Raw genomic sequence first — 6,630 nt, 5'->3', positions numbered from 1 at the left:
ACAAAAAAAAAAAAAAAAAAAAAAAAAAAAAAAAAGAAAACAGTTCCATTTATAATAGAATCAAAAAGAAAATAATGCTTAGGAATAAATAGAAGATTTGTCTGCTGAAAACTGCAAAATGTCATTGAAAGACGTTAAAGACCTAAATAAATGGAAAGATGTTCCATGTTTATGAATCAGAAGACTTCAAATTGTTAAGATGGCAATATTCCTCTAAGTGATCTGCAGATTCAATGCAATTTCTAAAAAACCAAGTTCTTTTTTTTTTTGCAGAAATTGATGAGCTGATCCTAAAATCCCTTTATAAGGAGCCCCAAAAAGCTGAAACAAGCTTGGAAAAGCAGAACATAGTTGGAGGACTCACACTTCCCTGTTTTCAAACTTACTGCAGGGCCACAGAAGTCAAGACAGTGTGGCCTGGGCATAGGACAGACATGTGAACCAATGGGGTAGAAGAGAGCCCGGAAATAAATCCACATTTCCTTCTCTGGCTTCCAGGTGGGGCCTGACCCTACCTGACACAGCCTTCCTCCACCACCAGGATGGCAGCCGTTTCAGGTGTACAGTCTTCTGCCTTCTTCCCGAAATCCCTGACATTTCTTCTTACTTAGGAGTGTGGGGACCCTAGACACCCCCATCAGGCTCTGGAGCCAGGAACCCAGAAGGCACCATGATCCTGTCTGGGCCCTCCCGGGCGTGGTGAAATTGATGGGCATACCTCCCTGACCATGGCACAGCATGGAACCCTGCACCACACACACACTACACACCACACACACACGTACATAAATGCACACGCGTACTACACACAAATATGCACATGCACAAACATGAACACATACGTGTTCAAACACACAGGTACACACTCGTACACATGCATACACACACGCATACACAACCCACAGATGACCCCATATGCACAGGCACCACACACAATCATGCTCATGTACATGCATGCACACACCCGCACACACTCACAAACACATGCCCCCACACTCAATGTGTCACATCACCCTGTGGCCCTAACTTCTCCCACATATGTCAGTGGCCATCCCCGCAGGAGCTGATGTGTAATTACCCCAGCCAGTAGCTCTGTGAGGTTGGCTGAGTGGCAATTATTCTCCCATTTTATAGATGGGGAAGCTAATGTTCCAGGAAGTGAGCTGACTTGCTGGTCAAGGTCACATGGCATGACTCTCCTCTGCCCCTTCCTGCCCCTAGAGAATATAGACCAACCTTGAGGGACATGACCATGACTGCCTGATGTTGGAGAGCCCCAACCCCTTGAACAAACACCACCAGGCCCCACCTGCCCTTAATGCAATGCTCAGTTGCACTCTCAGGACCTCTGCCCACAGTATGCCAGCAGTCTCAGGGCCTGGTATGTCTTCCTCCCAGACATCTTTTGTTCTTCCTTCCTCTGCATTCTGGCTGCCAGGTCTGAGCAAGGCCATTTGTTCCTCCCATACGTGCAGGCCACGTGCTGGCAAGACAGACAGGGCAGCTGGAGTGGGCCTCACAGTATTCATGGGGTGGTTGATGGATGTGATGATAAAGGACTGAGGGCAACGGGGAGCAAGATGTGATACAGGTTGACGGGGATAGAGAGGGTCAGCATGGGGGGTGCTATATGACACAGGAGACAAGGTGGCATTTAGAAGGAGACTGAGGGAAATGGGCAGGGAATCACACACAAGGCAGAGAAAAGAACAATGACAGAGGGATATGCAAAAACAAAGGCGGAGATAGAACTGTACTCAGTGTTTGGGAGGCAGCCAAGAGCCCAGTGGGGCTGGAGAGGGGCACAGGGAGGTTGAAGAGGAGGAGGGAAAAGAGGCAGCAGGGCCAGAGGATTCGAGAGAGCTGGGAGCCCTGAAGGGCCCAAGTGACGGAGGGGTGTGGTTGACACAACTCTTTTGGCCTCAGGGACATTGGGAATGGGACTGAGCGGTTGTATAGGAGCCACTTTGATCATGCAGGGTGTCAGGGTGGCTGGGCTTGGTGGTAAATGGTTGGATTCAGGAATTACTCTGAAGGTACTGCTGATGGGACTTGCAACAGGGAGGAATCATGGGTGACTCCAAGTAACAGAAGGATGGGGCTGCCCTTTACAAGATGGGAAAGCAGGTGTGTGGAAGAGGTGGTACATGGCCTTGGCCATCCTGTCACCAGTGCCCCTTGGGACTACAGGGCCCCCAGCAGATCTTTGCTGATGTGACTCACCCTACCTCTGTCCTAGTAGCCTTTCTTTGGCATCCTCTCTCCTTATGTCTTCTGTGGCCTACTCTTGCTACTGACAGCATGTTCAGCTGTGGCCCCTGGGGACCCACCTCAGCCATCAAATCTCTGTTGGCCCATCCTAGATTGGATGGCAGTTCCATAGGTGGCCACACCAATGAATGTCCCATCCTTAATGCTCATTTCCCAAGGTGACCTTAACATGCTATCAAGGGTGGAGTCTGTGTCCCCTACCTTAAAATCTGGGTGGGCCTTTGTAACTGCCTTGACCAACAAAATGTGGCACTGCCCAGCCTTTGAGTCTAGGTCTCAAAAGATGATACAAAGGGCATCAGCAAAATGGCAGAGTGGGGGCCTTTTTCTTCTTGTTGTTGTTATCCCAGGATATTAAGGAAATCTCTGCCAAACCACTAGTTGACTCTAAGCTAAAGAAACAGACTTCATGGGAGGGAGGGAGACGCAAGAGGGAAGAGATATGGGAACATATGTATATGTATAACTGATTCACTTTGTTATAAAGCAGAAACTAACACACCATTGTAAAGCAATTATACTCCAATAAAGATGTAAAAAAAAAAAAAAGAAACAGACTTCAGAGAACCACACATGACACAGAATGCAGTAATTAAAAATAGTTTAGAAAAAGCACTAAACAAACAAGCAACAACAACCCATAGTAACAACAGCAACAGACCCTGAAGAGGAAGAAGAATCTAATTTCCTGAGTTACCATATTATAATATTCAAAAACTACACATTTCAACAAAAAATTACTAGGCATGCAAAGAAACAAGAAAGTATGGCCCATCCATAGGAAAAAGAAAATTAAATTAACAGAAACTATCTCTGAGGAAGCACAAATACTGAACATACTAGACAATGACACTAAATCAACTGTCCTAAATGTTCTCAAAGAGATAAAGGAAACCAGGAGAAAAATGTCTCAACAAAGAGAGAGTGTCAATAAAGAGACAGAAATTATAAACAGAATCCAAATAAAATTTGTGGAGCTGAAAAGTACAATAACTGAAATGAAATGTTCACTTGAAGTGTTCAACAGAGTTGAGCAGGCAAAAGAAAGAATCAGTGAACTTGAAGATAGTTTAACTGAAATTATACAGTCTGAGGAGAAGGAAGAAAAAACAATGAAGAAAAATGAACAGACCTGTGGGACACCATCAAATGTAGCAACAAACACGTTGTGGGAGTCCCAGAAGAAGACGATAGAGACAAAGGAGCAGAAAGAATATATTTAAAGAAATAATGGCCAAAAGTTCCAAATTTGATGTAAAAAGAACCTCAAAGACTCAAGATACTCCCAAGAAGCTCAACAAACTTCAAGTTGGATAAACATAGAGAGCTTCACACTGAGACATTTTAATCAAACTATCAAATGGTAGAGACAAAGAGGGAATCTTGAAAGCAGCAAGAAAGAAGTTATTCATCATGTAAAAAGGATCCTCAATAAAACTAACAGTCAATTTCTCATCAGAGACCAATGAGGTCAGAAGGCAGTGGGATGATATATTTAAAGTGATGAAAGAAAAACACTGTCAATCAAGAATTCTACATCTGGCAAAACTATCTTTCAAAAATGAAGGACTAACCTAGATGAAATGGAGAAAGTCTTAGAAACACACAAGCTACCAAAACTGACTCAAGAAGAAATGGAAAATCTGAACAGGCTTATAACAAGTAAAGAGATTGAATTAGAAAGGAAAAACCTCCCAGCAAAGAAGAACTTCACTGGTGAATTGTACCAAACATTTAAAGAGGAGTCAACACCAATCATTCTCAAACTCTTACAAAAAAATGGAAAAGGAGGGGATACTTCCTACCTCATTCTATGAGGTCAGCATTATCCTGATACCAAAACCAGACAAAGGAACTACAAGAAAAGAAACTACAGGTTAATATTCCTTATGAATATTGATGCAAAATCCTCAAAAAAATACTTGCAAACTAAATCCTCCAGCATATTAGAAGGATTATATACCATGACCAAGAGGGGTTTATCCCAAGAATGCAAGGGTGGTTCAATGGATGAAAATCAACCAATAATAATATGCCACATTAATAGAATGAAGGTGAAACCACGTGATCATCTTAATTGATTCAGAAAAAGCATTTGATCTAACACCCTTTTCACGATACAAACGCTCAACAGATTAGGAATAGAAGGGAATTTCCTCAACCTGATAAAGGGCAGTTATGAAAATTCCACAGCTAACATCATATACTCAATGGTGAGAGACTGAAAGCTTTCCCCCTAAGATCAGGAAGAAGACAAGGGTGCCCACTCTCACTGCTCCTATTCAACATAGTACTGAAAGTGCTGGCCAGAGCAATTAGTCAAGAAAAAGAAATAAAAGGATTCCAAATTGGAAAAGAAGAAGCAAAAATGTTTCTATTCACAGATGACATGATCTCATATATAGAAAATCCTAAAGAATCCACACAAAACTCTTAGAGCTAATGAAAAAATTAAGCAAATTTGCAGAATACAGGATCAAAACACAAAAATCAATTGTACTTCTATACATAATCAGTGAACAATCTGAAAAGGAAATAATAAAACAATATTTCATTATAATAGCATCAAAAAGAATAAAAATGCTTAGGAATGCATTAACCAAAGAGGTACAAGACTTGTTCGCTAAAAACTACAAAATACTGCTGAAAAATTAAGGAAGACCTAAATAAGTGGAAGACATCCCATGTTCATGGATTAGAGGACTTAATACTGTTAAGATGGCAATACTTCTCAAAGATTCAATGCAATCTCCATAAAAAAGTGAGAGAGTGGAGTGGACATATATACACTAATGTAAAACCGATAGCTAGTGGGAAGCAGCCACATAGCACAGGGAGATCAGCTCAGTGCTTTGTGACCACCTAGAGGGGTGGGATAGGGAGGGTGGAAGGGAGGGAGATGCAAGAGGGAAGAGATATGGGGATATATGTATATGTATAGCTGATTCACTTTGTTATAAAGCAGAAACTAACACACCATTGTAAAGCAATTATACTCCAATAAAGATTATGTTACAAAACAAAATTCCAACTGCCTTTTTTTCAGAAATGGAAAAACCATCCTAAAATTCATATGGAATTACAAGGGATCCCAAGAAAGCCAAAACAATCCTGTAAAACAAAAGTTAAGTTGGAGGACTTATACTTCCCAACTCTAAAACATACCACAAAACTACAGAAAACATAATAGTGTGATATTGGCAGAATGACAGGCATATCGACAAGTGGAATGGAATTGAAAGTCCAGAAATAAACCCAGACATCTATGGACAATTGATTTTTGATAAGAGGGCCAGGACCATTCAATGGGGGAAAGACTAGTCTTTGGAACAGATGGTGCTGAAATAACTGGTTTCCCACATGCAAAAGAATGAAGCTGGACCCTTACCTCTCACCATATACAAAAAATAACTAAAAACAGATCAAAGACCTAAATGTAAGAAGTAAAACTGTAAAACTCTTAGAAGAAAACACAGGTGTAAATATTAGTAACCTTAGATTAGGCAATGCTTACTTTGATATGACATCTAAATAGGCAAATTGAATCTCACCAAAATTTATAACTTCTGTGCATCAAAGGACACTCACAAAACTGAAAAGACAATCTATACAAGGGAGAAAATATTTGCAAATTGTATTTCTGATAAGTACCTAGTGTCTAGAATATATAAGGAACTCTGGCAACTCGACAACAAAAAGACAAACAACCCAATGAAAAACTGGGCAAAGGACTTGCATAGACATTTCTCCAAAGAAGACATTCAGATGTCCAACAAGCCCATGAAAAGATGCTCAACATCATTAGCCATCAGGGATGTGCAAATAAAAATTACAATGAGACATCACTTCACTTTCACTGGGAGGGCTAAATGAAAAAACAGACAAAGAATGACAAATATTGGCACAAGATGTGGAGGAACTGGAACCCTCATGTGCTGCTGGTGGGGATGTAAAATGGTGCAGCTGCTGTGGAAAACAGTTTGGTAATTCCTCAAAACACAGAATTACTGTATGACTGAGCAATTCCACTTCTAGGAGTATACCCAGAAGAATTGAAAACAGGTATTCAAACAGATACTTGTAAAAAGTGCTCATATCGACATTATTCACAATAGCCCAAAAAGGTTGGACACAACCCAAGTGTCCATCAACAGATGAATGGATAAACAGAAGGTGATCCATCCATACAATAGAATATAACTCAGCCATAAAAAGGAATAAAGTGCTGAAACATGCTACAAGTGGATAAATCTTGAAAACATTTTGCTCAGTGAAAGAAGCCTTTCTCCCTCTTTCTCTCTCCCCACTTGCTGGAGGGCCTGTCCACTATATTTAAGGGAACCCAGGTCACGTGAAGAG

The 6,630-nt window shown here is 41.1% G+C and overlaps 1 protein-coding gene across 1 annotated transcript in view; it reads right to left on the bottom strand.

Moving 5' to 3' along the window:
* WNT3A (Wnt family member 3A) overlaps nucleotides 1-6,630 on the bottom strand; it is a 47,118-nt gene that overhangs the window by 20,783 nt on the left and 19,705 nt on the right. The window lies entirely within an intron of this gene.

This window comes from Lipotes vexillifer, unplaced genomic scaffold (genome assembly GCF_000442215.2).
Source record: "Lipotes vexillifer unplaced genomic scaffold, Lipotes_vexillifer_v1.1 scaffold814, whole genome shotgun sequence".
NCBI lineage: Eukaryota > Metazoa > Chordata > Mammalia > Artiodactyla > Lipotidae > Lipotes > Lipotes vexillifer.
The sequence above is the reverse complement of the archived record's forward strand: the minus strand, read 5'-3'. Positions and strand labels throughout refer to the sequence as shown.